The sequence below is a fragment of the Panulirus ornatus genome, chromosome 1, assembly GCF_036320965.1.
Source record: "Panulirus ornatus isolate Po-2019 chromosome 1, ASM3632096v1, whole genome shotgun sequence".
NCBI classification, from domain to species: domain Eukaryota; kingdom Metazoa; phylum Arthropoda; class Malacostraca; order Decapoda; family Palinuridae; genus Panulirus; species Panulirus ornatus.
The window spans coordinates 9,440,620-9,466,204 of record NC_092224.1 but is presented as its reverse complement, the minus strand read 5'-3'; the positions used below and the strand labels follow the sequence as shown (position 1 = coordinate 9,466,204).

General features: G+C 41.0%; 1 protein-coding gene across 7 annotated transcripts in view; it reads left to right on the top strand.

Moving 5' to 3' along the window:
* LOC139755387 (BTB/POZ domain-containing protein 3-like) overlaps positions 1–25,585 on the top strand; it is a 167,276-nt gene that overhangs the window by 7,457 nt on the left and 134,234 nt on the right. Inside the window, exon 1 of one of the 7 annotated variants that reach the window (XM_071673932.1) lies at positions 1,872–1,893. The exons of 2 other annotated variants lie outside the window; for them this stretch is intronic. The gene's annotated coding sequence lies outside the window, so the exon portion shown is untranslated. Of the gene's footprint in view, positions 1–1,871; positions 1,894–3,546; positions 3,673–5,687; positions 5,846–25,585 lie in introns of those variants that run through there. 4 more of the 7 variants (XM_071674116.1, XM_071673759.1, XM_071673678.1 and 1 more) reach the window with 4 other exon arrangements.

Here is a 25,585-nt window from a genome sequence, read left to right as displayed (position 1 = left end):
TCATCCTGCACACTTCGCCGCAACGTTCTTTCCCGCCTTCACGACTCTTACCGAAGCATAAAAGCCACAAAACGCCGTGCCCGGCAGACGGTGTGGTGGCCTGGCATCACGAGTGACATCGTGAACACCGTGCAGGCATGTGACGCGTACCAGACCCTCAAGCCATCACAGGTAAAGGTCCCCGTCCCGACCTTTTGAGGACATCACTGCTGACCTGTTCTCCCTCGCAAAAAAAGGTATTTTTGCTGTACGCCGATCGTCTGTGTGGATGGCCTCACGTTGGTGAGTACGGAAGGGACGCCACATCACGCAGTACCATCAAGCTTCTCCGTAGCTTCTTCGTTAGTGTGGGGGTATCTGTCTCCGCTCGAACAGTGGACCTCAGCTCTCCAGCTCTGAATTTCTTGCCTTCCTCAAGCGTTGTGGCGTGACTCACCACGTCTCGTGACCGCATTACTCGCAAGCCAACGGTCATGATGAAGCGTGTGTGAAGCAGGTGAAGTACCTCATCCTCAAACCACCGGTAATGGCTGCCTGGATGATGAAAACTTCGACCGAGGACTGATGGATACACGCAACACCCCAACCCTGACGGCCGGTCACCCTCTCTCGGTAACCCACCGCGTTCATCCATGCCAGCACACTGCCGCTCCCAAGTGGCAAAACGCAGCGGACGAGTGTGATGCACGACAGCTCACACTACAGCAAAAGGCGGAGGAGCACTATAGCAGCACGGCCCGCTCCCTGCCCCCTTTCAAGCTTGGTGAACCTGTCTACATACAAGATTCCGCCACGAAGCGGGGAACAGTCGTAGATATCGATCGCCACCGGGACTACTACATCAAGTTTCCCGTTTCCTGAGACTACATCACATTTCACTCACGCCACCCCAGCAACCTTGCCAGTCACCACTACCGTTCCAAACCCGCCCGCTTCTTCACATGCCAGCGACAATAGTACATTACTCCGTGAGGGAGGTGATCATCAGGTTCGGTCCCTTCCCCCAACACACACGCACATCATACCCAGACGAAGCTGCCGCAGACGTAAGTTTGATGGAACGCCTTGATATCTAAATCTTTTTCTGTTCAGGTATCCCCGGGAGGGAGATGGAGGAAGTCTGTGTTATTTACACTAAGTCTAGTGTATCCCTACATATCATATTAATAATGTAATATATTATGCTCGCCTCCCTCTTGTTTTGAACGAGCGTCATCCGCTCTGGCAGTCGACACACGTCTTCGTGTCTCACTTCAACTCACTTGTGTGTCTTATTTGTTTGCGTATAAACATGTCACGTCTTCACCAGCGTCTTTGTTTCACCATTCCTACAGGCTATACAGAAGTACTTGTTCCCGAGCTTGGTAACTGCCATACACAGACCTGGGACAGTTACAAAATGATCGTTACCGTAACATCCTTACGACATACGTTATGGGAATGATTTGCATATGTGTACCACAACTTGCGGCACCTGCACTATTCTTTAAGAGGTTGCCAGAATAAGTTAGAGATAGACAGATGAAGTAATTATCTCCTCCCATGCTGGCGTAATTTACACTGGGAGGGGTGAGGGGGATCACAGGGAAGTAACCAATCACAACAATGTTGTCACCAGTAGCCAATCATGAATTTAAGCCAATGAAAAAACCCAGAAATGATTGGAGACATTTGACCAATGGCTTATACTCGCTCCACAGGCGTCTCACTACACGTCCAATAGAACCCAAGAAGTTGTTGTCTATCAGTGTCTGTCTGCACCTCTCCCTGTTGAAGCCTGCTTATCTGCTTTAAGCAGCCTTTGCCAATGTCAGCACATATCCTGGAAAATGACTGCTCGTTCTTACCCAGGCTTGACTTTATTGTGCTGACAATTATCTTCATAACAAAAGTGTGGGTTTCTTGGTGAAATAAACATGTGTGTGGGAATTCATGTGACCAAACCATCACTGTTTAAGGAACAACACTAATAGTCTTATTGAAATGACAGAAAGTGGGTTTGAACAATCACAGGCCAGCATCAGTGCTCTCACTATTCAGGCCAAACAAGACAGTCTTTAAGAAGCTTGTGCCAAATCACTAGAGTTTGAGTCCACACTATTGGCGTGGACCGTAGAGACTACCATGGCCTCAGGCACTACCAGAGTACAGCACTTGGTAATCACTGGTCACGCAGGAGCACAGCTGATGGTTATGTCCGTATGGTAGAGTACTCCCTTAGTCCCATCCCACTACTATGCCAACTTTTGAGGTTTCCCTCCTCCATTCGTGGACTGAAAGGCATCATTCTGCTGTGAAATCCTGTAACGTCAGCAAACCCACCAAGGTCTTCTAGCAGTGGCACTCTCTCTTGGACCGGTATTCCTCAGGATCGGTATTGCCGACCCCTTCGAACTGTGAGGCGGTGCTTCTATTACTGGCCATCTGTTCGTCACCACCAACTGCTTGAAATGAGTCTAATACACCTCCCATAACGTGTTCCTGTCAGATCTTACGGTTTATGGGTATACAAGGTGATCCTTCCTCTATTTTCAGCTGTGGCTGGATCCTGACGAAGATTTAGATACACCAAGGACCACACCATGAAAAGGTCTTCCATTGGCCTCGATTTTCCTGTGGTTTTACATTATGCAATTCCTCTTATTTGATGAATCCCCATCACATGTTCAACATTACAGGAATCAACGAAGTTTGCGTAATGAATATAACATCCACGAGAAATGTATAACCACGTATGAACACTCATTCATACTGGGTGTAGTCATACATTCTGTAGGAGTCTTAACATATAACTTAAGATAAATATAATTCTGCGGTGTTAAATGGGTGTGTATATTGAATGAGCATTGTTTTGTGCATAGGATAATTACATGTTATAGTGGGTTTAATAACATCAGCCTGTAGGATTTTTTTAATGAAGCATTCCATCTATTGCATCTGAATAATTAAGACTAAAAAAACAAGTAGTGTGCATGTTAGCATTCGGCAAGAAACCAGTTAGGTGTTATTTAAAGACATCCTGCACAAAGGTTGCTACATAACCTCATCATTAATGTTATCTAATGTATTTCATTGTACAAACGTCTTTGTTTCGCTGCTTCAAACTGGTATTTGAGGTAGGCCAGACGCACCACACTTCACTTTCCTTTTCTTTCACACCACCCTCACCTTGCCCAAGGGGATTCCACCTCTGGCAGTTAGATCATCATCAAGTTATAGATATTCTCATTCATCGTTAGCCTTTGATAAAAGCTATTATTTGCTTCCAACTCGGGTTAAGGTAACACAATGTATGAATGGCGTCAAAGGATAATTAGGGTGGTCTTACGGACTGAGATCAGAGAACGCCTGTGTTTGCCCACGTTTGGCTTCGAACTCACGGCACGGAAAGGAGTGTATGACGCAACAATGTTTTGTTGTTTGTTTACGGAAGCCGAAGTTAGCACCGCGTACAGTGAGCCATTGCGGAGACTAGCCACGATCCCGTCATGATGTGCAAAATTTCGGAGAATGAAGACTTGGAAGTAGCTTGAAATGAAAGCTTCGAAGTAACGAGTCGATCCTCCCAAGGTTCACAACTCTCGGAAAGAGAGGACTGACAAGTGACAACGCTGACTGCCCCGGCTGGAAGTAGAGGCGGCTATACATAGTCAAAGTGGTAATAGATATACAGTAAGTTTTACAGGTTAAATATTACTGTTTATACATTATGTGTTTAGGTCTTGGTAATGCGAGGTGGAAGTGTACTGCCAAACTGCCGTGTTCGCTGCCGGTATTGGTGGGAGACGGTAGGCAGGGTGCTTTACGGGTGTTGTTAAGCAGCCTTGAGAGGTAGGCATAAGCTAGTTATGGTGAAGTATGTGTTGTGGGTAGCTTACCGACCATATCCTTACCCATATACTTGCTATTCTTATACTCGACCAGGGCCGGACTAAGGTTCTGATGGGCCTGAAGCTGATTAAACCAGATGTGCCTATAGTTAAGTATGTTCAAGATGGTGGATGGGTCATAGAAAAAGACACTGTGGGTGTTTTTCCATAGCGGTGGAATAAGTTGCAAGCCTATTGTTCCATCGCACGTCTTTCACACACACACACACACACACACACACACACACACACACAAAATGACAAATAGCATTTACTGCTGGGTTGTCTCAGGGCCGATGAGAGAGGATCGCTGGCCCGGGATCGATCGAGGAGCAAGGGCCTGAGCATTTATTTTTCAAATCCCACTTCTATTTCAAATCTGAACTTCAATCATCACTTCGACATCAATACTTAGTACACTGTACTCATTTTGCTTTGCCTGTGAGTTCGTTCCTTCCTAATCTCGTTTTTTTAATGTAAGATTTGAAATTCGGAAAAAAGTAGGACCGGCCCTAGCGACCATTGCCGGACGGGGGCCCCTGTTTCAGCAGGGAGGGGGCGGAGATGGTGTTTGCCTCGGAGCTCGTGTAGGCTGGGACGCCCTTGGGTGGTGACTGCAAATTGTAATGTATTACCCTCGCAACGCCAATAAGCAATACTCTCCTGCGGTCCAGGTTTTCCTTTCTTACTGTCTAGTCATTGTCTGTTTGGGTGGCCTTATATTCTTTCCTACATACATTTGATGGGTATGTGTTCTTTGATGGACCTGAAGCTTGAGCCTCATCCACTCTATGGTTGATCCACCTCTACTTGCCAGCAGTCAGCATTCCTCCCTCTCATATCTCATGTGCAATTCTGATGACAGACAGTATCAAACCCGCTTGGTAACGATCACTGTGAAGCCCGTCAACTTCCTTTTGTCAGACCAAGTTTGGAGTCTGTCCTGGTGCCCCTGTAAACTGATGCCGTCGTCGCCATTCCTTATTTACCTCATATTGACGGCATCATCCGCAAAAATGGTTAGTTAAGAGACCAGTACATCGGGCAAGTCATTTACATACTCCAAGAGTAGCAGCAGTATGAACAAGGCAAGCCCTGAAACACGCCACTTGTTACCTCTACGCTCTTTCGAGTATGCTCCTCTCGTTTGCGTCCTGTTCTCTTCCGCTAAGGTAATATTTAACCCTGTGAAGGTGTCTACCCTTTATTCCTCCCTGCACCTCTAGGAACAGTCTAACCATCCACCTTTGATATAAGACGGAATTCACCCTCTCATAGAGGTCTAGAAGGTTCTTAATGCCATAACCGCGTGTTAGTGATAGGCTAAAGTTAACTTTAAACTAAATTATCTCTTAGGGAGTGGGACTCTGTTTCCTCTTAGGGGACGATTGATTTGAAGGTACACACCAAATCTCAGCACCTGAAAATGACTCGGTATTTCCAACAACCAAAGCGAAAATTTTATATCACCGGAGCTCAAGAAAGTGTTCAAATAGATTTTGATTTGTAAATTAAATACCGGTCTCTACCTTTAAAGGATAAAAAAAAAAAATGGCTTTCGTGTAATTGTGCAGCATACAGCGTTCAAAAAAGTACCGATGTGTTTCTGTTCCATATAAATTACAATGAATCATATCCGTATTTGGCACCTCTCTGAGGCGTCAGATTTGGGTATGATTCAGTGCTGCAGTAATGCTATATAGAGTTAAGAATAGGAAGAAGTCAAAGAAGAGACATTCACAAATACTGAAAAAAAATCTGTAGCAAAGTAAAGGTCACATGATGTTTACAACAAATTTTGTTGTGTATATATGTATATATTCATAACTATTGTTTGAAAAAGCTTGTGTCAAATCATTATATTGCTAATGAAAGTAAAGAGAAATTTTATCTTCGAACGCGTGATTATAAACAAACATCAGCTGTTCGACGAGTTCCCGACCGCAGTGACTACGTCTCTTGCTGTAAACAAAAAGGTAGACACTGATTCTGTCATAGACCTAATTTCGGACTTTCCTTGATTGGTGTGAATCTTTCATACATGAACTTCTAAAACTGTAACATTAAGATTGTATTTGAACTATATATAGTAACTTACGTCGATTGAGTCTATAGTGAGCAAAAAGCCAATGAATATTTGTCTTGTGAGGGACTACTACTTACTTGTAGAATCTTAGTGATTATTTTGTAAATTAGTAGTTTAATAACTCATTGAAACTAGCTTTAGATATCGAGTAGTTTTGTTTCACAATCCTGGTGTTGTGTCTGAAGAATAGAACGAATTGGGAGTGACTGAGCTTTATAGTTTAATTTGCAGATTTGTAAGGTTATTGTGCTGAGGATCATTAATATGGGAGATATGGGTTTAAAGAGAAAGTGCCTAAAAGTCTGCCAAATAATCTAGCAGAATCAGTAAAACGATTGGTTAACTTTATGCAGTCGAGATGTATTTCAATATTTCATGTTCTCGCCTAATTATACCATTTTTATCTGAGTATTTCACTAATTGTGAACAGATGTCAGCAAACACACAACTGACTGAGGTGCCATTTTACCAACTTTTACATTAATTAATCCCACATTTTATCATGGCATATGTACGCTCTTCACTGTTACCTCCAAGTATTACACAGGTATTGCAGAGCAAAGTCGCTCTATCTTCAAAGTTATTTTTAATACATGACTAAACTGATAGTTTACCATTTTTCATTCATGCAGATATTTTGAACATGAGAAAGACCTATTACTATCTGTAGTCATTTTTTTGGTCCCCTGTGGTGAGACAACTGGTGAGGTGTATAGGTCTGCCTTAGCATTGAGAATATAGGAAAATCTCTGGTGTTAGAAGCTTAGGTTGTGATAACTTTTTTCAAATGTGTCACTGTGCCTAACCTGGTTAGGTTTACTTTTGTCCTACTAACTTATTGACTTTAGAATTGATAAGTTGATGTTGGTAAGAGCGATGGATGTCAGGAATATCAGGGAAAATCTGAAGTGATTAGAATGAAGCTTGGTGAAAAAGCTTCTCACCATCAACAGAACCCTTGAAAGCCTCACCTAAATTTCCTCAGCAGCTGAGACTTAGAAATGCAGCATTGCTGTGGGTTGATTTGTTGTTGGACTGCATGGAATGACTCCTTGTAAGAAGACTGGGTAGTGGAGCCACCACCTGTCATGTTATCTTTTTTCTTTTTTTTTTTAAGTTGGTGGCTCCAGTCACAAACAAAAGTCCACAACAAGGCTGGGCCTTAATTGAAATGGAAAGGGGTTAATGACAGAAAAGAAGAGACAAGGAAAAGTAGAAAAAAATTTTGGAAGAATTGAAAAACCTGTCTCTGAAAAAGTGCCAGGTCATAGTTACTGGGAAAGACATGAAAGTAGAGATATCCAAAGCTTCAAGGTGTAGGGAAAGAAACAGTAACAGCCACACAGTAATCATGTGACACAGGAGCTTGCCGAGTATTGCATGGTTTAGCTAGGGATGGGGGCATACAAGCAGCCAGCTCTTGGGAGCAAAAGCAAAATAATACATACAGAAGAGGGAAAGTAAACCAACATTGTGGCATAGGGTAAGTGAGTCAAGTTTTGAAGTTGGCTTGGGAGAGTTGATAAGTCAGACCACTTTTGACTCGACTTGGTCAGGTAAGGTTGCAGAGCTAGAACCACCCTAGATGTGAGAGTAGAACTCCACACAAGCTTGAATCAATACTCTGTATAGATTAAGCAACTATCTGAAAGAAAAAAATATGACATCCAACAGGACTCATTTTCCTAGAGGCAGATTTAACTATTTTCATAATGCAGGGTTTCTAAGATAGTGTGGATGTTACAGTAATACCAAGTATGTTCATTAAGTCAAGATGTGGAATTACAGTATCATCGAAAGGGACAGCATAGTTGTTAGAAATTTCCGATGGATAGACAGGCAGAAACCTGATATTGAATGCATTACTATTAACCAGATTTCATCAACCCTACTGAGTTATCCTGTCCAAGTCTGAGTTTATTGAGGAAGTTGTGTTGAGACAAGATGCAGGTTGATTGAGAGAAGGAGCAAAAGTACTGGTTGTGGAGGAATGCAGTGTTGAATCACCTGTGTATAAGTGTATTTGGTTATTTGTAGAATAAAGGAAATTGTTGATATAAAGGAAAAAATTGTAGGAGACGGACAGAACCTTGGGGGACATCGCTGTTGTTAGAGGAAGGGGAGTGGCTGATCCCTCAACAAACAGGGAGATAGATAGGACAGAGAGGGAGCTAGGTATGAGGGAGGGGAGCTCAGAGATAAGACCCCAGTGTGACACTTTGTTAAAAGCTTTGGGTATATAAAGGGCGACTACATAGGATTCCCCAAAATCTCTTTGGGTGATGATCAGACATTAGTAAGATAAGAAAGAATATCACTAGTGGATCTTGCTTTCTGGAAGCCATGCTGCTGATCAAAGTGAAAATTAGATATATCTGAGGAAATGGGGGTTGTTAAGGGATTCAAAGACTGGAAATAGTAGATGTCAAAATAACAAAATGATAGTTGGAGGGGTTAGAAATGCCACCCTTCTCTGGAGTGGAATGTATTAATGCCTGCTTCCAAGAAGTAGGAATAATTCTAGTTTTAAATAGAAATTGATTTTACGAGCAAGCACAGGTGCAAGTTCAAAGGTGCACTCTTTCAGTATGTGGGGATAGATACCATTAGGTCCATAAGCTTTGCTTGTGTTTAGAGAAACATATGATTTTCAGATAGTTCAAAAGATTACAGAAAGGGACATAGGATTAGTAAGAGGGACTTCAGGGGGTGAAGGAATGTTAGTCATCCAAAGAAGCATTTTCATGAGTTTACATGAGACAGACATACAACAGGAGGCCTGATTGGCTCATGACTGAGTTGTCTGGTAAAAAAAAAAGTTTAACTTGAGAAGAAAATGTGATTCCACTCAGCAGTTTTTTAAGGTATCACCTACTCCTCGCTGCTGCACATTAGCCTTCTAGTGTCCCCATTACCACTGTCATATTTAGTTTATTCCTGGAGTTTTTTCTCAGAGTTTACCGAAATATATGGAGTATTTGTCTGAACAACTTTTGAAGGTATTTATAATCTTAGCATTCACTACGTCTGACTGAAACTTATTCCAGTGCTTAACACACCTATTAGAAAAGAAGTTTTTCCCCATGTCCATACTACATCTTTTAGCTTTGAGTTTTATTCCATTTGTCCTGTTAACCATATTTTCTTGTATTTCAAAAAGATGTTTGTGATTTGCTTTATTGAACTTGTTCAGAATTTTAGATTAAGTGGCCATGAAGTCTACATTTTTAAGGAATAAGAGATCCATTTGTTTTAGCCTCACTTCGTATGCCAGATTTCTAAGGGATAGGATCAATTATGTTGTGCATCTTTGTACTTGCTCTAATTTTTCGTTATCTTATAGTACAGACCAAAACTGGGCTGCATATTCAGGGTGTGGTCTTACTAGAGAATTTTAATGTGTGAGAGTTGTTTCTGCTGTTTTGTAATTTGGTAGCCTTTTTTACTTGCTGCTTGACACTGTTTATTGTACTTCAGATTGTTGCAAATGATAAATAACTCCTAGGTCCTTTTCTTCATTTACTTTAGTTAGGGAGTTTCTGAATAATTTGTAATTGTAATTTATATTCTTGTCTCCAAGGTGCATAACTTTAAACTTGTCTACATTACACTTCATTTGCCATCTGTCTGACCACTCTGCCAGTAAATTAAGATCTCTGAATCATTTTGCAGTCCCACCTGTTTAATGCTTTAGTTTAGTATCGTCTGTAAATTTGGAGATCTTAGATATGAGACCGAGTTCTAGGTCATTAATGTACATTATGAAAAGAATTGGGCCTAGGACTGACCCCTGTAGCACACCACTTGTTTAAGGCTTCGCTGTTTAATATTACACTCTGCTTTCTTCCAATAAGCCAGTCTCTGATCCATGTACAGAGTTCTTCATTGATTCCTTGTGCTTTGAGTTTATGTAAGAGTCTTTTATGAGGTATTTTATTGGAAACCTTTTGGGAATCTAAATATACTACATCAGATGGTAGTTTTTCATCCCAGCTCTGATAAAACACATTAAAAGATTCCAGCAAATTTGTCAGGCAGGATCTTTTATTGCGAAAACCATTTTGGTTGTCCAATATAATTTTGTGACCTAGAAAAGTGACATTTTTATCCCTTATTATTTTCCATCATTTTACATAACACTGATGTAAGGCTAATTGGGCAGTAGTTCGTCACAATTTTTTTTTTTTATATGTAGGAGTATCATTTGTTGAATATTTTTATGGGGCATATCAGCTGTCTCCTGACCTCTTTTAAAAATCTTGGAGCTAAGTTATCTGGGCCATTAGGATTTAATAGGTCCAGGTATTTACGTACTTCAGACCTCTTTATTTCTCAAAGCTTCAACTCTTCTTCATCAGATCCTTAAAACATTTTCATTGATTGCAGTATTCGAGATGTTTCTTCAATTGTGAATACAGAGTTAAAGGGATAACTTAGTATGGTAATCATTTCCTTGTCGTCAGTAGTCAGTGTGTCATGTTCATTTCATATTGTCCAATTCTTTCTCTCACTGTCTTCCTTTGTCTTATATATTTGAAGAATTCCTTAGGATTATTCTTAACTTTCAAAGAAATTCTTTTCTCTTCCTTGCATTTACTCTGTCTTATAATTCTCTTGCACCCTTTTTGGATTTTGATTGATTCCTGGTGATTTTCATTGGTTCCCCTTGATTTGATTTTCTTATGTTTTTTCTTTGGTAAAATTAGACCTTTTCTCATTCATCCATGATTGTTATGAAATTTTGCAAGTTCTCTTCATAATTCGTGGAATATATTTATTTTCAATCTCAAGTAAGTGTTTTTAGAATTACTCCTTATTTCCTCTACTGTGTGGAAGTCAAGAAGTTTTGTCCAATTGGTACTGCGAATTTCGTGTCTAATGTTTTCAAAATTTGCATTCCTTTGATATGGGATCTAGAGTTTCATTTATTTCTTAATATAAATTTATCTCTAATGTAATCAAACTGTGATTGCTGTTTGACAAATTCTTGTCTACTTCGCAAGAGTTGATTAAGTTTGTGTCACTTGTGAGGACAAGATCAAGAATACTTTTACCCCTAGTTGGTTTTTTGATTGACTTCTAGAAAAGCATCTTCAGTCAGTTCTGTTTGTGGAGAAATAAGAACCAAAGCTAGAGACAGCAATAATATCAGAATAGAACGGTGAAGGAAAGGTATAGAGATATAAGTTGTTTGCAATACCCTTTAGCTAAAGACCAGAAAAACCTATCACTGGGTGAGGAGAGGTTATTGCTTTTCCTTTGAAAAAGGAGCATTTGCCTCATGGATAACATACTTGCAATTATTACGGGTAGTGATAAATGCCAATGGGTGTCAGAGGAAGGAGAGTTTTTCCAAGCCCAGTATGCCTCATCGCTGTGACAGTATCATGACCAACGAGACATCTCTTTTCTCTTCACCAAACCACTCTCCCTGACTTGTTCACTTCACATGCCACCTCAACTGAAACACTCTACATCTGCCGCTCTATATCAAACACATTTAACAATCCCTCAAAATACTCACTCCTTCTCCTCTTCACTTCATCATTACTTGTTATCTCTTCCCCTTTTACCCCCTTCACCAGTGTTCCCATTTATTATCTTGTCTTTTGCACATTATTTTCCTCCTTCCAAAGCATCTTTTTATTGTCCCTAAAGTTTAATAATGCTCTCACCCCAACACTCATTTGCCCTCTCTTTCAACTTTTACTTCATCTTCTTGACCACCTGCTGCTTTCTCTTATATATCTTTCAATCATTTCCACTCCTTCCTTGTAAATACTGCCCAAACATCTCTCTTTTCTCTTTCACTAGCAACTTCTTCATCCCACCACTCACTACCCCTTCTAATCTGCCCACCTCCCACCTTTCGCGTGTCACATGCATCTCTTGCACATGCCATCACTGCTTCTATAAATGTCTCGCATTCCTCATTCACTCCCCTCTCTTCATTTGCTCTTACCTTTTGCCATTCTACACTCAAACTCTGCAGGTATTTCTTGTCACAAGTTTCCTTTCCAAGCTCACTTACTCTCATCTTTTTCTACTGTCTGACATTGTTTCCTCTTTTTCAAAATCCTGTACAAATCTTGACCCTCACCCACCAGCTGCCCTTAGCACATACTCATCCAAAAGTCTCTCTTTTACAAGCCTATCAATTGATATGTAATTTGATAATGCCCATTGACCATCTTTCCTTTTCACATACATATGCTTGTGGATATATCTCATTTTAAACCAGGTATTTCCAGTCACTTCCTCCTTTTGATTTTGCAACTCCCTTACTTTACACATTAACATTACCACTATTTCATCCACCTCTTTCCTTTTTCATCTCCTTCCAATACAGTTTCTTATTCCCCTTAAACTTTTCTCTCAACTATCTTCAAAAATCTTCGTCTACTCTTTCTTTGCTTTCCCTTTTTCCTTAACATTTTGCTTACACTTCTAATGGGAAAAGTTTTGAATTCCAGTGCCTCAAGGGGATACTCTGGTTTTCTGGAGTACCCAACTCTCCCGCTGCCTTCTCATTATGGCCTTTATATTACACCACTGAGGATGGAACAGAATCAGGTGTTGCCCAACTCCATCAGGAAAATAGAAAATAGTAGGTTTTTTTTTTTTTTTTTTTTTTTTTTTTTTTTACAAACACTTGAGGTGGGCTGGGTTTTCAGTTTTTCGAACAATTCAAGAGCCCACTGCCTCTGGGATACACTGCGCTAAAGTTCCCTGCCAGTGGCCTGTCAAAGGTGAGGCACAAAAGGCTAAGAAGTGGCACTAGAGTCCATCAGTTATGTCAAGGAGTAAAAGGGATGAGAGATTGAGGGTGATGGCTCCAAATGTAAATGGGGTGTCTGTTGAGAGTAAAAGGAGGGAGCTTGTGGAGTAATTTAAAAGTTATAGTTCGGATGTGCTGAAATTGGGGAAACCCATATCCTTGGCTAGAGTGTATGAAGTGAAACTGGAAATAATGAATGCAAGTTGTGGAAGGGCATGGAAGGAGTTGTATGGACAAGAATGAATGAAAATTATCAGGGATGAGAGAAAGAAGGTTGTGCAATTGTACTATCATTGAGACTATGGGAGGTTGTTACAGAGCATTGATGGAATGGATCAAGAGTAGTGTGGGTGAAAGAAAAGACTGGAATTGTGAAGTATTTATTAGTATGTGTATATGTATCTGTGAATATGAAGACTGTGTGAGATAAGGATGAAATGATGCTTTTGTGGAGAAATTTTGATGACTGTATAAATGGTTTTGCAAAGAAAAGTGGTTGTAATGGGTGATATGAATGCATGGGTGGGATGTGATGAAATTGGCAAGATGGTTGGCAAATGGGGGGTGCTTGGAGTAAATAAGTATGGAAGTTATCTTGTGGATGTCTTTGCTGAGAAGGGTTTGATACTTGCTAGAACCTTTTGTCTGTACAAGATGATCCACAGGTATACACACGAGAAATGAGAGAAGAGAAGAGCAAAAGTGTTTGATTAACTATGTGGCAGAGGCTGAAAGGCTGAGAAAGGTCATGCTGGATGCTAGAATTATGAGAAGATTCTTTGGAGAGACTGACCATTTTGCATTCCATGTGGACGTGAGGAAGTATTGTGTTAGGAAGAATGGAAAAGTAAGTGTTGGCAAGTAAGAATTCTTAGATGAATCAGAAAGAATGAAAGCAGTATGAAATGTAGATGGCTGAAAATTTAGAATCAGAAAGAATGCAGGCAGTATGAAATATGGGTGACTGAAAATTTAGATGAAAATGTTGTAAATATAGGGATGCAGTCATGTGTGAATGAGGTGTTTAAAATGTTTAAAGGTGAACTCCTGAAGGTTGAGGAATTAGAACTTTGATTCAAGGTTGTGAGGTATAAGAATAAAAGTAAAAAATGCATGGTGGATGGATCAGGAGAGCAAAGAAAGAGTAGATGAAGATTTTGGAAAATGTTGAGTGAAATATTTTAGGAATATAAGAAATTGTACTGGAAGGTATTGAAAGGGAAAGAGGTGGATGTTAGAGTGAAAATGTTAATGTGAGATGCAACAATGAAAGTGGAAATGCATGGTGGATGGATGAGGAGAGCAAAGAAAGAGTAGATGAATATTTTGGAAAAATGATGAGTGAAATATTTTGGGAATATAAATGTACCAAATTGTACTGGAAGGAACTGAAAGTGAAAGAGGTGGATGTTAGAGTGAAAATGTTAATGTGAGATGCAACAGTGAAAATGCTAATGTGAGAAGTACGAAAGTGGAGTTACTGAATCAAAAGGATGAGGTGAAAGGAAGATAGAAAGAGTATTTTGACGAACTGATGAGTTTGGGAAGTTAGGCAACAGGTGTTACATACAAGGGTATGGAGAATGGAAGGAAAAGGATACACGTGCTAGGGCCCACATCAAGAAAGGAGGTAAAAGAGGGTGATAATAAAGTTAAAGGTAAGAAAGGCTTCTGGCATGGCTAGTACTATGGCTGAAATGTTGAAGTACGGAGAAGAAAGTTGTGATACAGTGGATGCATTTGATAAGTAATTTAGCATAGAAACAGATGGTTGTGTGTGAGCATTGGTGAAAGCTATTATTATTTCTTTATGTAGCAATTACAGGCAAACAAGTCTTCTTAGTATACCACGAAAAGTGTATAAAAGATTGTCGACCGTTAAAGTGATGGAAGTGACTGAATGCAGAATAAGCGAGAAGCAAGGAGTTTAAGGAAAGGTAGGGGGTTTGTGGATCAGATCATTTTGATGAAAATAACTTTTTCGTTTTGGTAGCTAACATCGCAGTGGCAGCTAAGGCTCTAATCAAGGTCATCACTTTAAGACTATATATATATATTTATTTATTTTATTTTGCTTTGTCGCTGTCTCCCGCGTTTGCGAAGTAGTGTAAGGAAACAGACGAAAGAAATGGCCCAACCCACCCCCATACACATGTATATACATACACGTCCACACACGCAAATATACATACCTATACATCTCAATGTACACATATATATACACACACAGACACATACATATATACCCATGCGCCTAATTCACACTGCCTGCCTTTATTCATTCCCATCGCCACCCCGCCACACATGGAATACCATCCCCCTCCCCCCTCATGTGTGCGAGGTAGCACTAGGAAAAGACAACAAAGGCCCCATTCGTTCACACTCAGTCTCTAGCTGTCATGCAATAATGCCCGAAACCACAGCTCCCTTTCCACATCCAGGCCCCACACAACTTTCCATGGTTTACCCCAGACGCTTCACATGCCCTGATTCAATCCACTGACAGCACGTCAACCCCGGTATACCACATCGATCCAATTCACTCTATTCCTTGCCCACCTTTCACCCTCCTGCATGTTCAGGCCCTGATCACTCAAAATCTTTTTCACTCCATCTTTCCACCTCCAATTTGGTCTCCCACTTCCCCTCGTTCCCTCCACCTCCGACACATATATCCTCTTGGTCAATCTTTCCTCACTCATTCTCTCCATGTGCCCAAACCATTTCAAAACACCCTCTTCTGCTCTCTCAACCACGCTCTTTTTATGTCCACACATCTCTCTTACCCTTACATTACTTACTCGATCAAACCACCTCACACCACACATTCTCCTCAAACATCTCATTTCCAGCACATCCATCCTCCTGCGCACAACTCTATCCATAGCCCACGCCTCGCAACCATACAACATTGTTGGAACCACTATTCCTTCAAACATACCCATTTTTGCTTTCCGAGATAATGTTCTCGACTTCCACACATTCTTCAAGGCTCCCAGGATTTTTGCCCCCTCCCCCACCCTTTGATTCACTTCCGCTTCCATGGTTCCATCTGCTGACAGATCCACTCCCAGATATGTAAAACACTTTACTTCCTTCAGTTTTTCTCCATTCAAACTTACCTCCCAATTGACTTGACCCTCAACCCTACTGTACCTAATAACCTTGCTCTTATTCACATTTACTCTTAACTTTCTTCTTTCACACACTTTACCAAACTCAGTCACCAGCTTCTGCAGTTTTTCACATGAATCAGCCACCAGTGCTGTATCATCAGCGAACAACAACTGACTCACTTCCTAAGCTCTCTCATCCCCAACAGACTTCATACTTGCCCCTCTTTCCAAAACTCTTGCATTCACCTCCCTAACAACCCCATCCATAAACAAATTAAACAACCGTGGAGACATCACACACCCCTGCCGCAAACCTACATTCACTGAGAACCAATCACTTTCCTCTCTTCCTACACGTACACATGCCTTACATCCTCGATAAAAACTTTTCACTGCTTCTGACAACTTGCCTCCCAGACCATATATTGTTAATACCTTCCACAGAGCATCTCTATCAACTCTATCATTTGCCTTCTCCAGATCCATAAATGCTACATACAAATCCATTTGCTTTTCTAAGTATTTCTCACATACATTCTTCAAAGCAAACACCTGATCCACACATCCTCTACCACTTCTGAAACCACACTGCTCTTCCCCAATCTGATGCTCTGTACATGCCTTCACCCTCTCAATCAATACCCTCCCATATAATTTACCAGGAATACTCAACAAACTTATACCTCTGTAATTTGAGCACTCACTCTTATCCCCTTTGCCTTTGTACAATGGCACTATGCACGCATTCCGCCAATCCTCAAGCACCTCACCATGAGTCATACATACATTAAATAACCTTACCAACCAGTCAATAATACAGTCACCCCCTTTTTTAATAAATTCCCCTGCAATACCATCCAATATATATGTATATGTATACTTTTTTTTTTATTTTGCTTTGTCGCTGTCTCCCGTGTTTGCAAGGTAGCGCAAGGAAACAGACGAAAGAAATGGCCCAACCCACCCCCATACACGTGTATATACATACACGTCCACACACGCAAATATACATACCTATACATCTCAATGTACACATATATATATATACACACACAGACAAATACATATATACCCATGCACACAATTCACTCTGTCTGCCTTTATTCATTCCCATCACCACCTCGCCACACATGGAATACCATCCCCCTTCCCCCTCATGTGTGCGAGGTAGCGCTAGGAAAAGACAACAAAGGCCCCATTCGTTCACACTCAGTCTCTAGCTGTCATGCAATAATGCCCGAAACCACAGCTCCCTTTCCACATCCAGGCCCCACACAACTTTCCATGGTTTACCCCATACGCTTCACATGCCCTGATTCAATCCACTGACAGCACGTCGACCCCGGTATACCACATCGATCCAATTCACTCTATTCCTTGCCCGCCTTTCACCCTCCTGCATGTTCAGGCCCCGATCACTCAAAATCTTTTTCACTCCATCTTTCCACCTCCAATTTGGTCTCCCACTTCTCCTCGTTCCCTCCACCTCCGACATATATATCCTCTTGGTCAATCTTTCCTCACACATTCTCTCCATGTGCCCAAACCATTTCAAAACACCCTCTTCTGCTCTTCAACCTCGCTATTTTTATTTCCACACATCTCTCTTACCCTTACATTACTTACTCGATCAAACCACCTCACACCACATATTATCCTCAAACATCTCACTTCCAGCACATCCACCCTCCTATGCACAAGTCTATCCATAGCCCACGCCTCACAGCCATCCAACATTGTTGGAACCACTATTCCTTCAAACATACCCATTTTTGCTTTCGGAGATAATGTTCTCAACTTCAACACATTCTTCAAGGCTCCCAGGATTTTCGCCCACTCCCCCACCCTATGATTCACTTCCACTTCCATGGTTCCATCCACTGCCAGATTCACTCCCAGATATGTAAAACACCTTACTTCCTCCAGTTTTTCTCCATTCAAACTTACCTCCCATTTGACTTGACCCTCAACCCTACTGTACCTTGCTCTTATTCACATTTACTCTAAACTTTCCTCTTTCACACACTATATCAAACTCAGTCACCAGCTTCTGCAGTTTCTCACATGAATCAGCCACCAGCGCTGTATCATCAGCGAACAACAACTGACTCACTTTCCAAGCTCTGTCATCCACAACAGACTGCATACTTGCCCCTCTTTCCAAAACTCTTGCATTCACCTCCCTAACAACCCCATCCATAAACAAATTAAACAACCATGGAGACACCACACACCCCTGCCGCAAACCTACATTCACTGAGAACCAACCACTTTCCTCTCTTCCTACACGTACACATGCCTTACATCCTCGATAAAACTTTTCACTGCTTCTAACAACTTGCCTCCCACACCATATATATATATATATATATATATATATATATATATATATATATATATATATATATATATATATATATTGTTTTATTCTGCTTTGTCGCTGTCTCCCCCAGTAGCAAGGTAGTGCTAGGAAAAAGACAAAAGAATGGCCCAACACACCCAAATACACATGTATATACATACATGTAAACACACGCACATATACATAAATATACATTTCAACATATGCATATATATACATTTTCTTATTATTATTATTAAACTTTGTCACTGTCTCCCACGTTAGCGAGGTAGCGCAAGGAAACAGACAAAAGAATGACCCAATCCACCCACATACACGTGTATATACATACACGTCCACAAACGCAAATATGCATACCTATACATCTCAACATATACATATATATACACACACAGACATATACATATATACACATGTACATAATTCATACTGTCTGCCTTTATTCATTCCCATCGCCACCCCAACACACATGAAATAACAACCCCCTCCCCCTGCATGTGCGTGAGGTAGCGCTAGGAAAAGACAACAAAGGCCACATTCATTCACACTGTCTCTAGCTGTCATGTAATAATGCACTGAAACCACAGCTCCCTTTCCACATCCAGGCCCCACAGAACTTTCCATGGTTTACCCCAGACACTTCACATGCCCTGGTTCAATCCATTGACAGCACGTCGACCCCGGTATACCACATCGTTCCAATTCACTCTATTACTTCCATGCCTTTCACCCTCCTGCATGTTAAGGCCCCGATCACTCAAAATCTTTTTCACTCCTTTCCACCTCCAATTTGGTCTCCCACTTCTCCTCGTTCCCTCCACCTCTGACACATATATCCTCTTGGTCAATCTCTCCTCACTCATTCTCTCCATGTGACCAAACCATTTCTAAACACCCTCTTCTGCTCTCTCAACCACACTCTTTTTAGTACCACATATCTCTCTTACCCTATTATTACTTAATCAAACCACCTCACAAAACATATTGTCCTCAAACATCTCATTTCCAGCACATCCACCCTCCTCTGCACAACTCTGTCTATAGCCCACGCCTAGCAACCATATAACATTGTTGGATCCACTATTCCTTCAAACATACCTATTTTTGCTTTCTGAGATAATGTTCTTGACTTCCACACATTCTTCAAGGCTCCCAGAATTTTCGCCCCCTCCCCCACTCTATGATTTACTTCCACTTCCATGGTCCCATCCGCTGCCAAATCCACTCCCAGATATCTAAAACACTTCACTTCCTCTAGTTTTTCTCCATTCAAACTTACCTCCCAATTGACTTGTCCCTCAACCCTATTGTACCTGATAACCTTGCTCTTATTCACATTTACTGTCAGCTTTCTTCTTTCACACACTTTACCAAACTCAGTCACTAGGTTCTGCAGTTTCTCACACGAATCAGCCACCAGCACTGTATCATCAGCGAACAACAACTGACTCACTTCCTAAGCTCTCTCATCCACAACAGACTGCATACTTGCCCCTCTTTCCAAAACTCTTGCATTCACCTCCCTAACAACCCCATCCATAAACAAATTAAACAACCATGGAGACACCACACACCCCTGCCGCAAACCTACATTCACTGAGAACCAACCACTTTCCTCTCTTCCTACACGTACACATGCCTTACATCCTCGATAAAACTTTTCACTGCTTCTAACAACTTGCCTCCCACACCATATATATATATATATATATATATATATATATATATTGTTTTATTCTACTTTGTCGCTGTCTCCCCCAGTAGCGAGGTAGTGCTAGGAAAAAGACAAAAGAATGGCCCAACACACCCAAATACACATGTATATACATACACGTAAACACACGCACATATACATAAATATACATTTCAACATATGCAGACAGTGTGAATTGTGTGCATGTGTATATATGTATGTGTCTGTGTGTGTATATATATATGTGTACATTGAGATGTATAGGTATGTATATTTGCATGTGTGGACGTGTATGTATATACATGTGTATGGGGGTGGGTTGGGCTATTTCTTTCGTCGTTTCCTTGCGCTACCTCGCAAACGCGGGAGACAGCGACAAAGCAAAATAAATATAAATAAATATATATATACATATATATGATGATTGGGAATACCTGGTTTAAAAAGCGAGATATACATAAGTATACTTATGTAAGTAGGAGAGATGGCCAGAGAGCGTTATTGGATTACGTGTTGATTGACAGGCGCGCGAAAGAGAGACTTTTGGATGTTAATGTGCTGAGAGGTGCAACTGGAGGGATGTCTGATCATTATCTTGTGGAGGCAAAGGTGAAGATTTGTATGGGTTTTCAGAAAAGAAGAGTGAATGTTGGGGTGAAGAGGGTGGTGAGAGTAAGTGAGCTTGGGAAGGAGACTTGTGTGAGGAAGTACCAGGAGAGACTGAGTACAGAATGGAAAAAGGTGAGAATAATGGAAGTAAGGGGAGTGGGGGAGGAATGGGATGTATTTAGGGAATCGGTGATGGATTGCGCAAAAGATGCTTGTGGCATGAGAAGAGTGGGAGGTGGGTTGATTAGAAAGGGTAGTGAGTGGTGGGATGAAGAAGTAAGAGTATTAGTGAAAGAGAAGAGAGAGGCATTTGGATGATTTTTGCAGGGAAAAAATGCAATTGAGTGGGAGATGTATAAAAGAAAGAGACAGGAGGTCAAGAGAAAGGTGCAAGAGGTGAAAAGAAGGGCAAATGAGAGTTGGGGTGAGAGAGTATCATTAAATTTTAGGGAGAATAAAAAGATGTTATGGAAGGAGGTAAATAAAGTGCGTAAGACAAGGGAGCAAATGGGAACTTCAGTGAAGGGTGCAAATGGGGAGGTGATAACAAGTAGAGGTGATGTGAGAAGGAGATGGAGTGAGTATTTTGAAGGTTTGTTGAATGTGTTTGATGATAGAGTGGCAGATATAGGGTGTTTTGGTCGAGGTGGTGTGCAAAGTGAGAGGGTTAGGGAAAATGATTTGGTAAACAGAGAAGAGGTAGTAAAAGCTTTGCGGAAGATGAAAGCCGGCAAGGAAGCAGATTTGGATGGTATTGCAGTGGAATTTATTAAAAAAGGGGGTGACTGTATTGTTGACTGGTTGGTAAGGTTATTTAATGTATGTATGACTTATGGTGAGGTGCCTGAGGATTGGCAGAATGCGTGCATAGTGCCATTGTACAAAGGCAAAGGGGATAAGAGTGAGTGCTCAAATTACAGAGGTGTAAGTTTGTTGAGTATTCCTGGTAAATTATATGGGAGGGTATTGATTGAGAGGGTGAAGGCATGTACAGAGCATCAGATTGGGGAAGAGCAGTGTGGTTTCAGAAGTGGTAGAAGATGTGTGGATCAGGTGTTTGCTTTGAAGAATGTATGTGAGAAATACTTAGAAAAGCAAATGGATTTGTATGTAGCATTTATGGATCTGGAGAAGGCATATGATAGAGTTGATAGAGATGCTCTGTGGAAGGTATTAAGAATATATGGTGTGGGAGGCAAGTTGTCAGAAGCAGTGAAAAGTTTTTATCGAGGATGTAAGGCATGTGTACGTGTAGGAAGAGAGGAAAGTGATTGGTTCTCAGTGAATGTAGGTTTGCGGCAGGGGTGTGTGATGTCTCCATGGTTGTTTAATTTGTTTATGGATGGGGTTGTTAGGGAGGTGAATGCAAGAGTTTTGGAAAGAAGGGCAAGTATGAAGTCTGTTGGGGATGAGAGAGCTTGGGAAGTGAGTCAGTTGTTGTTCGCTGATGATACAGCGCTGGTGGCTGATTCATGTGAGAGACTGCAGAAGCTGGTGACTGAGTTTGATAAAGTGTGTGAAAGAAGAAAGTTAAGAGTAAATGTGAATAAGAGCAAGGTTATTAGGTACAGTAGGGTTGAGGGTCAAGTCAATTGGGAGGTGAGTTTGAATGGAGAAAAACTGGAGGAAGTGAAGTGTTTTAGATATCTGGGAGTGGATCTGGCAGCGGATGGAACCATGGAAGCGGAAGTGGATCATAGGGTGGGGGAGGGGGCAAAAATCCTGGGAGCCTTGAAGAATGTGTGGAAGTCGAGAACATTATCTCGGAAAGCAAAAATGGGTATGTTTGAAGGAATAGTGGTTCCAACAATGTTGTATGGTTGCGAGGCGTGGGCTATGGATAGAGTTGTGCGCAGGAGGATGGATGTGCTGGAAATGAGATGTTTGAGGACAATGTGTGGTGTGAGGTGGTTTGATCGAGTAAGTAACGTAAGGGTAAGAGAGATGTGTGGAAATAAAAAGAGCGTGGTTGAGAGAGCAGAAGAAGGTGTTTTGAAATGGTTTGGGCACATGGAGAGAATGAGTGAGGAAAGATTGACCAAGAGGATATATGTGTCGGAGGTGGAGGGAACAAGGAGAAGAGGGAGACCAAATTGGAGGTGGAAAGATGGAGTGAAAAGGATTTTGTGTGATCGGGGCCTAAACATGCAGGAGGGTGAAAGGAGGGCAAGGAATAGAGTGAATTGGAGCGATGTGGTATACAGGGGTTGACGTGCTGTCAGTGGATTGAATCAAGGCATGTGAAGCGTCTGGGGTAAACCATGGAAAGCTGTGTAGGTATGTATATTTGCGTGTGTGGACGTGTGTATGTACATGTGTATGGGGGTGGGTTGGGCCATTTCTTTCGTCTGTTTCCTTGCGCTACCTCGCAAACGCGGGAGACAGCGACAAAGTATAAAAAAAATATATATATATATATATATATATATATATATATATATATATATATATATATATATATATATATATATTTTTCTTTTTCGCTGTCTCCCACGTTTGCGAGGTATATATATATATATATATATATATATATATATATATATATATATATATATTTTACACATTTAGACACCCCAATCTGAGCATTCGAGGAAGATGAGCACTCCCCCCCCATGACTCCTTCTGTTTCCCCGTTTAGAAAGTTAAAATCCAAGGAGGGGAGAGTTTCTAGCCCCCCGCTCCCGTCCCCTTTAGTCGCCTTTTACAACACGTGAGGAATGCGTGGGAAGTATTCTTGCTCCCCTATCCCCAGGGATAAAGATGAGAAAAAAGAAGAGATAGGTAGCATGTTTGAGGAAAGGAACCTGGATGTTCTGGCTCTAAGTGAAACGAAGCTCAAGGGTAAAGAAGAGTGGTTTAGGAATGTCTTGGGAGGAAAGTCAGGGGTTAGTGAGAGGACAAGAGCAAGGGAAGGAGTAGCACTACTGCTGAAACATGAGTGGTGGGAGTATGTGATAGTGTAAGAAAGTAAACTGTAGATTGATATGAGTAAAACTGAGCGTGGATGGAGAGAGATGGGTGATTATTGGTGCAATGCACCTGGGCATGAGAAGAAAAATCATGAGAGGCAAGTGTTGTGGGACCAGCTGAGTGAGTGTGTTAGTAGTTTTGATGCATGAGACCAGGTTATAGTGATGGATGATTTGAATTCAAAGGTGAGTAATGTGGCAGTTGAGGGAATAATTGGTGTACATCGGGTGTTCAGTGTTGTAAATGGAAATGGTGAAGAGCTTGTAGATTTATGTGCTGAAAAAGGACTAGTGATTGGGAATACCTGGTTTTAAAAGAGAGATATACATAAGTATACATATGTAAGTAGGAGTGATGGCCAGAAAGCATTATTGGATTACATGTTAATTGATAGGTGTGTGAAAGAGAGACTTTTGGATGTTAATGTGCTGAGAGGTGCAACTGGAGGGATGTCTGATCATTATCTTGTGGAGGCCAAGGTGAAGATTTGTAGAGGTTTTCAGAAAAGAAGAGAGACTGTTGGGGTGAAGAGAGTGGTAAGAGTAAGTGAGCTTGGGAAGGAGACGTGTGAGGAAGTACCAGGAGAGACTGAGTACAGAATGGAAAAAGGTGAGAACGAAGGAGGTAAGGGGAGTTGGGGAGGAATGGGATGTATTTAGTGAAGCAGTGATGGCTTGTGCAAATGATGCTTGTGGCATGAGAAGCGTGGGTTCCACTCTCTTAAAATATTTTTAGAATGGATGCTATGTAATGGTACTGCATCTGGAAATCTGGTAGATGCACACATTGTTAGTAAATACTGATTTCCTTTACATGTTTTAGGTAGAGGACCTACACATTCAATTACAGTTTTGCTAAAAGGTTTACAGAAAGCAGGAATTGGCTGCAATGGTGCTGGCTGTATAGTCTGGTTGGGTTTGCCTATTCTCTGACATAATTCACAAGTCTTACAATACTTGGACACATCTTTTTCATATTTGGCCAATAAAAATGAGTTGATATTCTATCATTTGTCTTCCTAACTCCCAAATGTCCATACAAACAAGAACTATGAGACAGAGCAATTAAGTGTACCCTATAATTCTTTGGAACTACAATTTGCTTTTTGACCTCCCTGTGATCAGATGCTGGAACATATGCAGGCCTCCATTTTCTCATTAACACACCCTTTTGTACATAAAATCCAACTGACACCTCACTCTCATTCCCATTTCTAGCAGCTTCACTCCAACATTCTTTCAAACTCTCATCACCCTTCTGTAACATTGTCAACTCTTCTTTGTTCACAACTAAATCTGGAAATACATCAGTTTTTAGTTCCACAGTGCTCTTCTCATTTCCAATTTCTATTGTGTTATTTCTAGTTACATACTCTTCATTAGATAACTCACCTAAATCATATCAACTTCTCCTCTCTTTAACATTGACCTGGTCACAACACAAGCTGGATAAACAATTTCACTACACATACATTACTATCAATCTGATTCTCTACAGTTTTATCTGTCATGTGGTTCACCTTTACAATAGTATCTATGTCAAATGAAATACTGCTCATAATAGGCTCTGGGACTATTGATTTTCAGTCAAATTATTCTCCAGTAGTATGTGTACTCTAGGCATAGGAAATTCCTTACATATCCCAACCTTTACACGGCCTCTCACAAATCTACTCTCAAGATTTATGTATGCCATGTAATAGGCTTGCCTAACCATAACCCTTTTACATTTATTTTTTCCCCAGAGTATGACTCCTTTGTCCACTCTAATACATCTTTCAGAATTAAATTCTGACTTGCCCCAGTAACCCTCAATATCAAAATTTTCTTCTCAGGACTACCTTTAATTCCAACCCTTCTTCCAGTGATGTATGGCTCATAAAGTGCACACTTTGGTTTACCCACATTATACTCATTACTTCTTACCTTACTAATACATGTTTCTGTTCCCAAGCAACATTTAATCCTATAGTCTTTGGTGATTTTTGACACTGATATTTACCATGACCAAATTCTCCACACCCCATACATTTCATTGGTGGTCTCTCCTGTCTACTAACATAAGGGTTATGAGCAAACTGAGGTCTTGAATGCCTGTATTGT